Source organism: Anguilla rostrata, chromosome 2 (assembly GCF_018555375.3).
Source record: "Anguilla rostrata isolate EN2019 chromosome 2, ASM1855537v3, whole genome shotgun sequence".
Taxonomy (NCBI): Eukaryota; Metazoa; Chordata; class Actinopteri; order Anguilliformes; family Anguillidae; genus Anguilla; species Anguilla rostrata.
This window is the reverse complement of record NC_057934.1, coordinates 66,534,244-66,548,075: the sequence shown is the minus strand read 5'-3', so window position 1 is coordinate 66,548,075 and position 13,832 is coordinate 66,534,244. Positions and strand designations below refer to the sequence as shown.

Sequence of the window (13,832 nt, the reverse complement as noted above, 5' to 3'; positions counted from 1 at the left end):
TGTTTATGTAACTGTCCTACTAAATTTAATAAGCTTGATATAAACAGAACAAACTTATTGTTTACATATTTATTATTGCCAAATGCAAAAATAAAGTGATTATCTTACTATCTTTACATCAGTTTATTCAAAATTTCTGCATGTATACATTCAATGTTTAATAAGTGTACTTCTATTAAGGATCTGAGTACAATGCACACGTGTTCTATAAACAGTATAAGCTTTCGTCCAATGGGGTATGTCCTGAGGAATTAAAATGTAAAGATTTCTTTATTATTCTCCATAGACACTGGGTAAACACTGTTTTACCAGCCTGTTGTGGTTGCACTGAGGGGAAAACACATTTAACGAGGCCTGTAAAGAAACTGTTCAGTTACAAGTCCAAAAGGGAGAGGCCAAGTCTCTTAAGACTCCTGTGCTCTAAAGGTCAAAGAGGCCAATTAAGTTCTGGGTCTAATTTGCCTACATATGCCTCCTGTCTCCAATTTGTAAGGCTTATGGGTGTAATCGACAGGATTCCCAAAGATAAAGGCTTGAACCCTAGCAATTAAAAAGTTTTGTCTTTTTTAAAAATGTATTTTTGCCTTTTTTGACTAATTAAACTGACCGTGCCTGGACATTGCAGTCCTGAACTGTGAGTTACTTCAGCATGTTAAGCAGCCACAACCACGGCCATTGTGAGTATACAGACTCAGCTAAAAAAGCATAGCTCACATAGTTTATATGCTACACCCAAGAATGGCCCGGGCTATTGTTGTTATTCTACATTTTTTTTTTTTAACATCTAATTCCATTCTTTTGTCAGTGTTTGTTTTTTGGGGCTTCCAGCTCATTTCATTTCCCACCCCATGCGTGTGGAAACCCCTCCTCTCCAGGAAACCAGATACTGTATCCCCGCCGGGGGGTCATCCTGTGGAAACGCGGCTCAGTATCCCAGCAAACAGACCCCGGCGCGCGGGCCCGGAGCGCGGGGACCCGGGGGCGAGAAAGGGCTCGTGTGAAGATGGCTATCGCCCCGGGGTTAGGCGCAGAAGCGCCCTGCCAAAAGGAAAAAGCTCACACACCCTGCAGCAGGGACCCTCCCGGGGGAACCGTGTGTGTGTGTGTGTGGTGGGGGCGGGGGGGGTGCGGGAGGAAATCTCCATGGGGGGTCACACTGCTGCGTTTCTCTCTCCACGGTAGCACCGAGCAAGGCTCCGCACCGCCGGCCTACACGGCCATCCCGGCTCTCCTCCCCTCAGTTTCCCTCTGCAATGGGAGATTTTACTGATCGTCCTGGAAACTGCCTTTTTATCCCGTCGCCCACTGCAAATCCCTGGCTACTGGTACAGGAAAACACTAAGATGTTCAGAGTATCTCAAGCTGCAAGTATCTCAAGTCCCTCTCAGGGAAGGGGGGGGGGGGGGGCAAGTGGGTGATATTTAGAGCTAATGAAAGGCTAACAGAGCCTTATTTATTTTCCCCACATGAAGTAAATGGTTCCCCGTTCCGAGAAAATAATTAGTAACTTCGAAGAAATTAATTTCCAGTTAAGGACAGAGACCAGAGGCCACTCGAGACCTACAGAGCTGCACTTGTTCAAATAAACATCTCCAGTTAATGGTTCGAGTTCCTTATCACCATCACCATCGCTCAGTTGTTTGCTTTGTCATGATCCAGCGCTTGGCCACATCCAAAATGTTTAAAAGTCTTTTCATACAGATTGTTGTGCTCAGTGGCCGAGAAATGTTCAGACGGATGAGAACTTGCGGGTGATTTTTTTGAAGAACTAAGGTTGGTAAAGCACCCTGTCTACTGAGTAAAGGATAATGTATATGTAAATCCCCCCGTACTAACCCATCACCTCTGAACCACCATTGCCCCGCTCCTCTTCGGGTTAGTAACAAGTCTTAATGAATAATTATTATTATTTTTCATTATTCATAAAAAGGGTGATGAGGGAGATCTGCACTCGCGAAGCTTCCTGGGTCAATCCCAAAACGGATGTCTCTCCTCAGATCGGCCCTTATCAGTGAGAGGCAATGAGAGACTGATTGGCTGTGACCACCCACGACAGGAGAGGTGACCTGTGTAACTTTCCCCTCAATGCTTCCCCAACTACACAGGGAAATCTCCAGTGTCAATTCGACTCTAACAGAGTACACTGTTAACTTATCCGACGCTTCCAACTTTACAGATTATGTTCCATTTTACAGCTTTATACTGACACAATTGGGAATACTCTCTCAGTGTTCATCGTGCTTCGTACAACAGCTAGCTACTCTCCTCCGCTATCCTACCTTGCACTCTGTCTAGGGTTGTTTAGCGCTAGCTTTCTCCTCCTTCTCGCTTCCTCCCTCTCATTTGTCCTCTCTCTTCTCACCGGTCTCTCTCCTTCTTTCTCCACGCTCTCCTCTCCTCCTCTCTCTCTCCCTCTCTCGCTCTCTCCTCTCTCCCCCTCTCTCCCTCTCTCACTCTCCTCTCTTCTCTCTCTCTCCTCAGCTCTCTCTCTCTCTATCACCCCTCTCTCTCTCTCTCTCGCTCTCTCAATCTGTCAGAGGTGTGCCACATGATTATGGTGTTACTCCCCCCCAGATCCCTGTTAAAGTGGCAGTGCTGATTGATTGACCAATGACAGCCAGCACATTTTTGTTGGGAAGTAGAACCCTCCCAGGGCCAATCCGCACTTTCACGCACTCACCTGTCCTGTGATTGGCCAGTCTATTAAAAAACTGCCGCAAAATGAAAAAACAAAGTTTTATTTCTCCAACTAGGAAATATGAAAGCTGATACCATATTTAAACCATATTCACTTAAATCTAGCTGAAGCTGACCAAGGGACTTCTGCTACTCATACACACTCACACACACACACACACACACACCCGACGGCGACCCGTGCGGAGTCACTCGGCGAGAAAGCCCCCCCCGGGGGCGAATCATCGTCTTCGCCGCCTCGCTCTCATTCCCCCCCCCCCCCCGCCTTCATTTACATGACAGTCTGTTATTGTTTCGTCTCTTTGATTGGCCCCCGGGGGGGACCCCGACCGCATCGCAGCGGGGAGGAACGCGCTAAAGAGAGAGCCGCTCCCCGTCGCGTGGCCCGGGAGGGGCGGGGCCAACCCCAGACCGCGTCGCCGTGGAGATTTATCGGCCCTGATGCTGGCTCCCGCGTGCAGCTGGGGGCTTGGCGCGGGAGGCCCGGCGGACCGCACGGGCGCATTATATCATGCAGCTATTAATCACTCATAAACCCGGGGACGACGCGCTCGTTCACTGTCCTGGTGGTCCTGTCGTCGCCGACGCCAGCGGAGGCTGTCAGAGGTTAGAGCTGGAACTGCACACCCGCATACATACGCGTGCACGCTCACACATGCACGCTCACCCCGCATACCCATGCATGCTCACCCCGCATACACATGCACGCTCACACATGCACACTCACCCCACATACACATGCACGCTCACACATGCACACTCACCCTGCATACGCATGCACGCTCACCCCACATACACATGCACGCTCACACATGCACACTCACCCCGCATACACATGCACGCTCACACATGCACACTCACCCCACATACACATGCACGCTCACACATGCACACTCACCCCACATACACATGCACGCTCACACATGCACACTCACCCCACATACACATGCACGCTCACACATGCACACTCACCCCACATACACGTGCACGCTCACACATGCACCCTCACACATGCACGCTCACACATGCACGCTCACCCTGCATACGCATGCACGCTCACCCCACATACACATGCACGCTCACACATGCACGCTCACCCTGCATACGCATGCACGCTCACACATGCACGCTCACACATGCACGCTCACCCTGCATACACATGCACGCTCACACATGCACGCTCACCCCGCATACACATGCACGCTCACACATGCACGCTCACCCCGCATACCCATGCACGCTCACACATGCACATCACCCACATACCCATGCACGCTCACCCCACATACACATGCACGCTCACACATGCACACTCACCCGCATACCATGCACGCTCACCCCACATACACATGCACGCTCACACATGCACTCACCTCACACATACACTGCACGCTCACACATGCACCCTCACACATGCACGCTCACACATGCACCCTCACGCATGCACGCTCACCCCACATACGCATGCACGCTCACACACGCATGCTCACACATATGCACACATCTTTTTCTTTCTTTTTTTTGTGGTCCGCTTTGGTGTTGACACAATTTTTCTTGTTGCATAAAATAATGATGTGACATAAGTCACATGCATACAGCTGCATTTAATGCCAATGATCCAAGCCTTCCACAGCCACAGCGACATGATGTGCATGCTTTAGCTGGGGTGTACTTCATGCTTTTCACCTCCCACACACAGACACACACACACACAGGCATGGACACGCACCCACACAAACACACACACAAAACTTATGGTAAAAACTTGATTTAAAATTATCTGAAGTGCTGTGACCTACACCTACACAGAAAACTAAACTTGACGAGCTGTTACAGGGATATTTCCTGATGGCTCTCTCAAAGCCCCGCTCCACTCCACCTCCCACACACACACACACAGACACACGCACACTCACACACACACACACACGTCTCTCACCCAACACCCTCCCACACACAACACACACACAACTAGACACACGACTCAACACACACACCTCCATCACCCCCAACACACAAACACACACACAGACACAGCACACTCCCACAACACCTCCCCCTATACACCCTCCCAAACACACACACACACACACACAGACACACGCACACTCACACACACACACACACACACTCTCCCCCTATACACCCTCCCAACCACACACACACACACATAGACACACGCACACTCACACACACACACACACCCTCCCCCCATACACCCTCCCCAAACACACACACACAGCCCACCCCCACACACACACACACAAACACACACTCCCCAATTCCTCTCCACTGCACATCTGCCTTGGCTACATGCTCACTCAGGACTCCTGCCCACCTCACAGTCAGCTAATCCCAGAGGCTGACTCTCGTCAGCGTCCTCATTCACTTCCGGGGGAATCTTCCGGAACAAAATCGGAGTTAGAGCGTACGAAAGGGGATCCTTTCTGTTTATTGCTCTGTTTATGACCGCTGTCAACAATCCAATGACTTTTTAACAAGCCTGAGAAACCAAACCTGCTGAATTTTTTGCAATGAACCCAAAAGCTGCAAAACTTGGCTCTAACTTCTTGGGAACAGCCCTGCACTTCAGAACAGGTCCCTCTTCTGTCCGAGTTACAATGGCACATAAAAATGCCCGATTTGTGAACTGGGGAGTTTTTGACATTGGGAATTTCTAAAGGAACAATGAAATATTATATAAATAAGTGCTTCGTATGCACGCAGTAAAGGACCACTGTGAGATGCACTTACTGTCCTGGGTAAAGCCACAAGCTGTCTCTGCCTGAACACCTTAACAAATATCATATAGTTTAACTGTGTTCAGAAACCCTCCCTCCCCACCTCAGCTGATGGGTCGTGAGTGTTCTGGCGCAAGAATGTGCAACACGGTAAACACTGTTGCTGTTTGAGATGAGTTTCCCCACTCCCTCCCCCCCATAAAGACCTCAGATAAAAGATACTATAGAAATGCAACCCATTGTTACTCTATGGATGCTAGGGCATTTTGCTAAAGCTTCAAACAGTCCCTACAAACCATCCTGTGACCTCACAGAGGAGGGCGCTTTACATTTCCCAGATCGTGCCGAGCAGGAGCTCGATGGATCAATGACAGCTGTTATTTACAGTCTGGTTTTGGTGCGTCACGTCGTGGGATTTCTCCGTAAGATGTCATTTCATGCAGAGCACTTTGCTGGGCTTAGGGAAGCAGGAAACGGGTTCTGTTTACGCTACGCTAACTTACGGCCGCGGGTTTCATCCGCGTTCCCGCTTCTCCGCGTTTGGCTCTCGATAGAAGCTGATAGCTGTAAATGGTAAATGGACTGCATTTATATAGCGCTTTTATCCAAAGCGCTTTACAATTGATGCCTCGCATTCACCAGAGCAGTTAGGGGTTAGGTGTCTTGCTCAAGGACACTTCGACATGCCCAGGGCAGGGGATCGAACCGACAACCCTCCGACTGCCAGACAACCGCTCTTACCTCCTGAGCTATGTCGCCCCTAAATATAGCTGTGCGAAGGAGGAGGTTCCACGGGTCCTACGCCGTGTTTACACCCTCCTGGGTGCAGTTACAAACAAAACCGCGCCGCATTACGACCGCTTTCTCTGGCAAAAACGTAACTGCACGGGGCGCTGAACCTAATCAAAGATGACTGCCTGCATTAGGTACTGCTTGGCTGATGTTTCGTACCAGTACAGCGAGCAAATTACCTGAACTTCCTCTTGAGTAAAAAAAAAACTGAATCAGGAAACACGGAGACTTCCTGCCACAGAGTATAATCACGCTGTGATTTGGTGCCCAGCCCATAACACATTTTTAATTGATATAATAGCTCCAACTTAAGCATTTTTTTCGAAACCACTAATGCTGCAAAGTCGTCGAAAGCAGCTCTCGTCGTGGAATGAAGAAGCGGATTAATTCATTAGCAGAAATTCCCCTCCTTGGAGTCAGGCAGCTGAAGACGGCCTGTTCTCTAAATTACACACAGCCCCTGGCAGAGGAGGGAAACAGGTATCAACACGGAAAAGTCAAGAACAACTCGGCAAACGCTCGACACTCAAAGAGTGTTAAATCCTGGCAAGGAAGAGGCCTTGCTGATGGGCAGCACTTAAGTTCTGGTCTCTCCTGGGACACTCCCAGGCCAGCCTGGGTGTCCCCCCTTCCTCTCGAAAGTGTTGAGTCACCTGTCGCGTCCAGCAACGTCGCATCGAAAAAGAGCCGCTGTTGTTTGACGCAGGTTCATTTGACGCCTGTAATCGGACCCAATTAACGACAGCCGCTCTCGATCAGAACGCCGCGGCGTCTGTTCTAGATCGAGAAGCGTTTTTACGCTCCCGCGCAGGCGATCAAAGTCGCCATGTGTTACGGCTCACCGGCGGCCGCGGGGCGCGGAGCGAAGACGTCGTCCGCGGAGAAGATAAGCCGGCGGTGATTAATGAAGGCCGAGGGGAACGTTTGGAGGAAGTGACCCCCCCCCCCCCCCGACCCCAGAGCCTTCACACAAAGCAGCGTCTCCTCCGAAAACCACTTCTCAAAATGAGGTCCGGGGGTTTCGCCTCAAAAAAAAAAGAAAAAAGGTCAGAGCGTGGTTTTCGGGATGCCGTATCTGTCTTACATTACGCGCTGAACTTTGCCTGCGAAAACAAAACACATTTTAAAAAAAACAAAACCCCAAAAATGCGCGCTCTGCCCCGATGGGAGAGCGGATTTCGTCAGAGGGCATTATTGTAAAATATCGAAATGCATTTCTGAGTTAGAGCGAACCCGGCGATAATGCTTGCCAAACGCTGTGCCTCCAAAAAACCTTTCACAACACCATTTTCATTTGGCTCCATGCTGAAGAATTTGGGACTCGTCATGTGCTGCCTGACTCGGTGGCCCTTTTAATAAACCTCTTTCAGCTAAACATGAAAGCAAAAAATTGGAGAACAAGTTTTTTGTTTTTTTTTAAACCGTAGAATAAGTATTAAAAACAAAGGTTCGTACATCTTTACACTGAAATAGTGAGAAGGGAGTTCGAAAAGCATCCATTGCCCAATACCTGAAAGGGACAGAGCGCATTGCTACATTTCCCCCCAGAAGCCACTGTTACCCAGAATGCTTTTCACTGACACTGTGCAGTTGTGAGTTCCTCTCCCTGTGCCGCATGCACTCTGACTGCTAATTTGTCTCCCTCTCCATGTTAATACCAGATTGCCCCACAGGCCACGAATATTCTCAGACTTGGCCATCACTCTTTGCTGACGTGCCAGAATTTTGCCCCGGATTGTCCAGGAGAGAAGTCTGAATAGGCTGTTTTAGCAACGCGTTAATTACTGTGTGACTAACACTAATCGCAGAGATTAAACTGTTAAACTTTTTTGAGAGTTGCTGTAACTTGTCCTGTTATTTTTTTATGGTTTTTTTCCCTGCGACACCGCAGACCACTAAATCAAATTCTAGAGTAGAGACATGAACAAGATGTCTGTCTGACACCCTGGTCTTGCCAGAACCCCCCACTCCCCAACTGCCACAACCCTAGTTTGCCAAATAGGACGCAACAAGGTTGGGGGGGAAGTAATTATAACGAATGCAATCAAATGTTAAAACACACACACACACACACACACACACACACACAAACACGAGCGCGAGAGAATGGACAGGAGGGCAACTGCATGAGAACCGTGGACGCAAGCGAGGCTGGAGTGTTTATATAGAACACGGTGACATCATACTTCAACACATTCTTCTCCAGGTCACATGGGCCGAGATCAGAGCCAAACACGATGCAGGTGGGGGCCACAGGCCTGGCAGTCCTCAGTCTGAGTTTGCAGCAGCCAGTGCTTTGATGGGCCTCTGGGCCTCCCTTCTGAAAGCAGGACACCCCTGCCTCAGTAACCCCCATGGCACACAGATGGCCAGCACCAGTGCCACCACCCATACAGGCACCACCCGTCCACAGCCACCACCTGTACAGGCACCACCCAAACAGGCACCACCCGTACAGGACCACCACCCATACAGAGCCACCACCCATCCAATCCACAACCACCACCCATACAGGCACCAACCCTCCACAGCCACCACCCATACAGGCACCACCCGTCCAGACCCCAGCTCTGGGCCTTCTCACACGGCGTTCTTCTTTTCTCGTTATTCTGCAGCTATCAGTTTGGCACGGCTTTCGGGGCGATGACATCAGCAGGATATGAACGGGCTTAAATCAAATCCGCACTTTAAAAAAATAAAATAATAATAATGATTCAGCTACGGGGTGGAATGTCCCGCACTTCACAGTCGCCGAGGTCAAACCGCACTGGAACGGAAAACCGTTAGCCTTCCTCGTTTCTCACGGAAGGCGAGTCCAGCCAATCAGCTTTCCCAGCTCGGTCACATGGCGAGATGTCGGAAAGCTTGACAACGAGGAGGAGGAGTAGCTATTTCCATTTCCACAGCGGGGGGTGGGGGGAGGGTGAACGTCCACGGCTCGCACGCCGCCGTTTTATCCCTTATCTTTACGACAGCGCTGGCCTTGCCGGCGCACATGGCGGGCTGATTGCTGGGGGGGGGGAGGAAGGGGGGGGGTGAACCGGCTTGTTAATACCGCCTCGAGATCCCATCTCTCAGCACCGATCTGAGTCGCCGGTCCGAACCGGAGACGGCTTCCGCGGCACTCCAAACGCGGCCGCGACTCGCGCGACGGTACAGGCTTCGCGAAACGAGCCGTAAAAAAAACCAAAAAAAAAAGCGCGATGAGAAAACGGAGGGGGTGAGCGTCTCGCCCTGCGTCAGAGAGGGGGGGTCCGCGCAGTCGTCCAGTTTGAGGCGCGGGCAGGTATGGGGGGACGGTGCAAAGTGCACTGACGCTCAGACGCTCCATTGCCGCCCTCTCTTCTCACCCGCATTTTTTGTTTGCCGGCGGCAAGACAGTCGACGCTCGCCTTTGAAGATGAAGGAGCCCGCTTTATAAACCCCCCCCCCCCCCCCCCCGCCGCCCCCCCCTCCATAACAGCGCTACTGCGCTCAAACATTAACCCTTCTTAGCAAACGGCCGCTAGCAGCCAGCGACACAGCCAAAGCTGAGAGGGAACACGCCTCTTCAAGACGACCATGTGAAACAGGTGATTTAAAAACATTCCAGTTCAGGTCATTAATTGAAAATATATTAAGGCTTTTTGTCGATCTCTGGCAACCTTGAGTCAGAGGGTGCGACACAGGGTATACATTATATTCGTTTGATTCATTTTTATGTTGCTCAGGGATGCATAAAAAAACACAAGATATATCATGAAATTAGCAGTAATCCTACAGATCTACAGTCTTCACCGCCTCCACATCAGTCTTTTCTTCCCTTTGAGAGCTGTCAAACTGGTACTTTTTAATAAACTCCCTCGCAGTTTAAAAAACGCACGCAGATTTTAATTACACAGCATTACATTGACGGAGCACGTCAGGTATTTTTAGCGTTTTGTTTGAGTGGGACTAAAATGAGATTTGAAGAAAAAAAAAAATCACACACACAGAGTTTCTTGGCAGTAAAGAGGAAGACCTTCGGGCGCAGTTATCCCGCTACATTAAGAGCATTGTGCTGCGCGGCAGCCCCCCCGGGCGCGTTCACGCTCCCCGTCAATCAAGGTTTTCGCGGGGAGGAGGCCCAAGAGGAGCGTTCCGGAACAATCCGGGCATTCGCGTTCAGCGCGACGGGCAGGAGGAGAAACGAGCTGCGTCTGTTCAGACCGGCTAAGCGAGGTGGCGGTTTTGGGCAGGGTGCCTTTCGGCTCTGGGGGGGGGGCGCTCCTCCTCGGCTTGGCGGCAGCAGCGCTAAGCGCCCTGCGGGAGGTAGCGGGACGGCCCGTGTGGGGGAGCTGGGAGCGCACCCTGCGCCAAGTCACCAAACTCCATGTCTTTCTGGCGGGGCCCAGCGGGAGAGGACGACTCTCATTGAATGACAATATCTCGAAAACGTCAGTTATCCCCAGGGATGGAACTATCAACAACAAAAAAATCACTCCCTCTAAAAAAAAGTACTTCTCTCCAAAATTACACAAAGACAATTGTTTTCTCTTGCTCTCTATTTCTTTATCATCTCCCTCCCTCTCTCTCTCTCTCCATTGCCACTCCTCCCTCTCGCTCTCAACCTCTCCCCCTCTTTCTCCGCAGGGGAGAGAGGCACAGACGAACCCGCGCGGGCGAAATAGCGTCGGACGTTTCTGGTGTCCCCCTCATCGCGTGCTTAAAAGGCCTCTCTCTCTCTCTCTCTCTCTCTCTCTCTCTCTCTCTGTCTCTCTGTCTCTCTCTCTGTCTCTCTGTCTCTCTCTCTCTCTCTCTCCCCCTCTCTCTCACTCTCTCTCCCCCTCTCTCTCTACTCTCTCTCTCTCTCTCTCTCTCTCTCTCCCCCTCTCTCTCACTCTCTCTCTCTCACTCTCTCTCTCTCTCTCTCTCTCTCTCTCTCCCCTCTCTCTCACTCTCTCTCTCTCTCTCTCTCTCTCTCTCCCCTCTCTCTCTCTCTCTCTCTCTCTCTCTCTCTCCCCTCTCTCTCTCTCTCTCTCAGCGGCTCGTGTGATTGGCTCGGCGCGCCGGCGCCTTGGACCCCAGGTGCTGTTTTAACGTCAGAAACGTCCCGCGGCTAATTTAAGACAGGGGATTTGTAGCCAGGCGTCCCGCCGCGCCCTGGGCTTCTGGGACGTAGCGCAGTGACCTTGACGGGCGATCGCGCGGTCCCGGGACGCCGCGCTCAGGCCCCCGCCGCGCGGCTCGCCCGCTCGCCCCTAATTCGCTTCGTCCCCTCGTCCCAGACGCGCCGCATTAGAGGTTTCCGCGTCGCCCCGTCCGGATCAATATCGTAAATGCACTTCAAAACCAATTCTCAGGAGCCCCGCAGGTTCCCCCCGCAATCTAATCGGCAAAGTGCTCTTCAAGAGGAAACCTTGCAATATGAAATTAAATGCATTTAGTGTCTGTTTTTGGTTGCGATGCATTGCATGCGACGTGACCACTTTCCTGCATTTGTTCTGTGACCCCCTCGGTCACTGCAGCACGGTGTTCAGATACAGTAAAACAACGCAAAGGCTGCAACAATATACATGTTGTTATTACGTGCTCCGAACACACCTGCTTATAACGCTAACGTTGTTTTTTATTCTTTCTGCGGCTGTCAGAGTAGGCCCCGCCCACCTTCGCTCGTAGCTGTATTTAAAAAAAACGCCCGAAAACCCGTCCGCAATTCGCTGCGCTGGTAGGAGAGGGCAAAGGGTCCAGGAAGGGCGGACGGCACCACGTTTTTTTTTTTTCGGGGGATCCCGCGATCATGTCCGCAGAGCCCACCTTAAAAAGACCGACCTGGGGCTCCTGCCTCGGGGCGGCTGAGACTGTGGAAGGTGACTCCAGGGAGGGGCGTGGGTTTAGGGGACAGGCCTCGCCTCCGCGCAGGTCCCCCGCGTCGCGATCGCAGACGGACCCCGTCTCCCGCGACGCCGCCCAGCGAATCGCGCTCGAGAGGACCCTCGAGCGGTCGCCCTCGGTTACTGACGGCTGGATCGCTCTCGGTCGCCCTCGGTTACTGACGGCTCCGTCGCTCTTGTGAAACGGCTCCTCAGCGACCCGACCCGAGAGAGAGAGAAGAGGGAAGAGCTGGAGAGCGGCAGGCGAGGAACAGCGCGTGAAATCGACCGCGACTTTTTTTCCCGGACTGACCCAAACCTGTTCGGCTGAGGAGCTTCGCCCCCCCCTACCCCCCCCCCCCCCCTGCCCCCCCTCCACCTCCATCCCTGTACCCCCTCCCATCCCCCTTTTCCACTTTTAGAAATGCAGTTTCACCGGGGAGGGGTTAGGGTTAGGGTCAGTGCAGGTTGTCCATGGCTATGTCACACAGCTGGGCTGAATTAGGACGGGCCTCAGCATTGAGAGAAAGAGGATTAATACGGCCTGGGAGAAATCATATCTTCGCTTGAGCCCGTGAGTTTTTGGATTCCGGCACCTCCCCTCTTTTGGGGGGGGGTGGGGGGGGGGTGCATCCACGTTCCCACAGTCATCTTTCATCCTGTGGTGGCGACCCATCCATCTCCCTCCCCAAAAGCTGGGCCACGCTGGGGTGCAGTGTGTACGGGGCTGAGGGTACAGCTGCCCCGTACAACCTGGACATTACATCACATTACATTTATTTAGCAGACGCTTTTATCCAAAGCAACTTACAGAAGCGCATATCATGGTCATTGGACCACATGCTCTTCTGCTCTGCTGTTTCAGACAGGCATGAGGACACAGTAAGGCAAGAGAACAGGCTTTGGCTCTTTGCTCTAGTATGCGTATCCCAAATTTTTATGTCCTCTCCTTCATTTTTTTTCCCCATTTGATTTTGGTTGTAAGCATGTGTTTCTAGTGCATAGCGAAACAAAAAAACAATAAAAATGCAGCAATTCTCTCGCTCTTTCTCTCTCTCTCTATCCCCCTCTCTCTCTCTCTCTCGCTCCCTCTCTCTTGCTCTCTCTTCCTCTCTCTATCCCCCTCTCCCTCTCCCTCCTCAAATTCTGGAGCCAGCATATCTTTTTATTTTAAGTTTTTATTTTTTTCCCTGTTTTTTTCTATTGTGTTGGTTTACTTTCCATCTTTGATTATTATGTATAACTAGATTTGTATGTCTCCTTTTTTTACTGTTAAATAAAGGAGAATCAAAGGTCTCTCCCTCTCTTTATCCCCCTCGCTCTCTCTCTCTTTCCCTCTCCTTCCCTCTCTATCCCTTGCTCTCTCTCTCTCTCTCCCTATCTCTCTCTCTCTCTCTCTGTGTCTAACTGTAACACACACACACACACAGCCATCCATGGGCCTCGCTGTCTCTCGGTTCCACTGACTGTTAAGCACAGCCCCAAAAGCGCAGTGCTCTGCCCAGAATAAGAGGCACCCAACGGGCTCCCTGCAGCCCCCCGGCCCCCCAGCCCCTGGCCCGGCCCGTCCTGGCTGCAGAGTGGCAGCACAGCCAAACAAGCCCTCCCCTCTGGCCCTGCCCTCACACAGAGGTGTCAGGCACCCCTTTCTTCTCCCATTTAAAACTCTGTGTTTGCTTTAGCTAAGGCACCACCCCCCACCCCCCCTTCCACCACCCCCATCCCCCCTTCCCCCACCCCCACCCCACCCACCCCCTTTTCATTTCCATGA

At 51.6% G+C, this 13,832-nt stretch overlaps 1 protein-coding gene across 2 annotated transcripts in view; it reads right to left on the bottom strand.

Moving 5' to 3' along the window:
• Positions 1-13,832, bottom strand: part of ntn1a (netrin 1a) — a 64,762-nt gene that overhangs the window by 45,815 nt on the left and 5,115 nt on the right. The window lies entirely within an intron of this gene.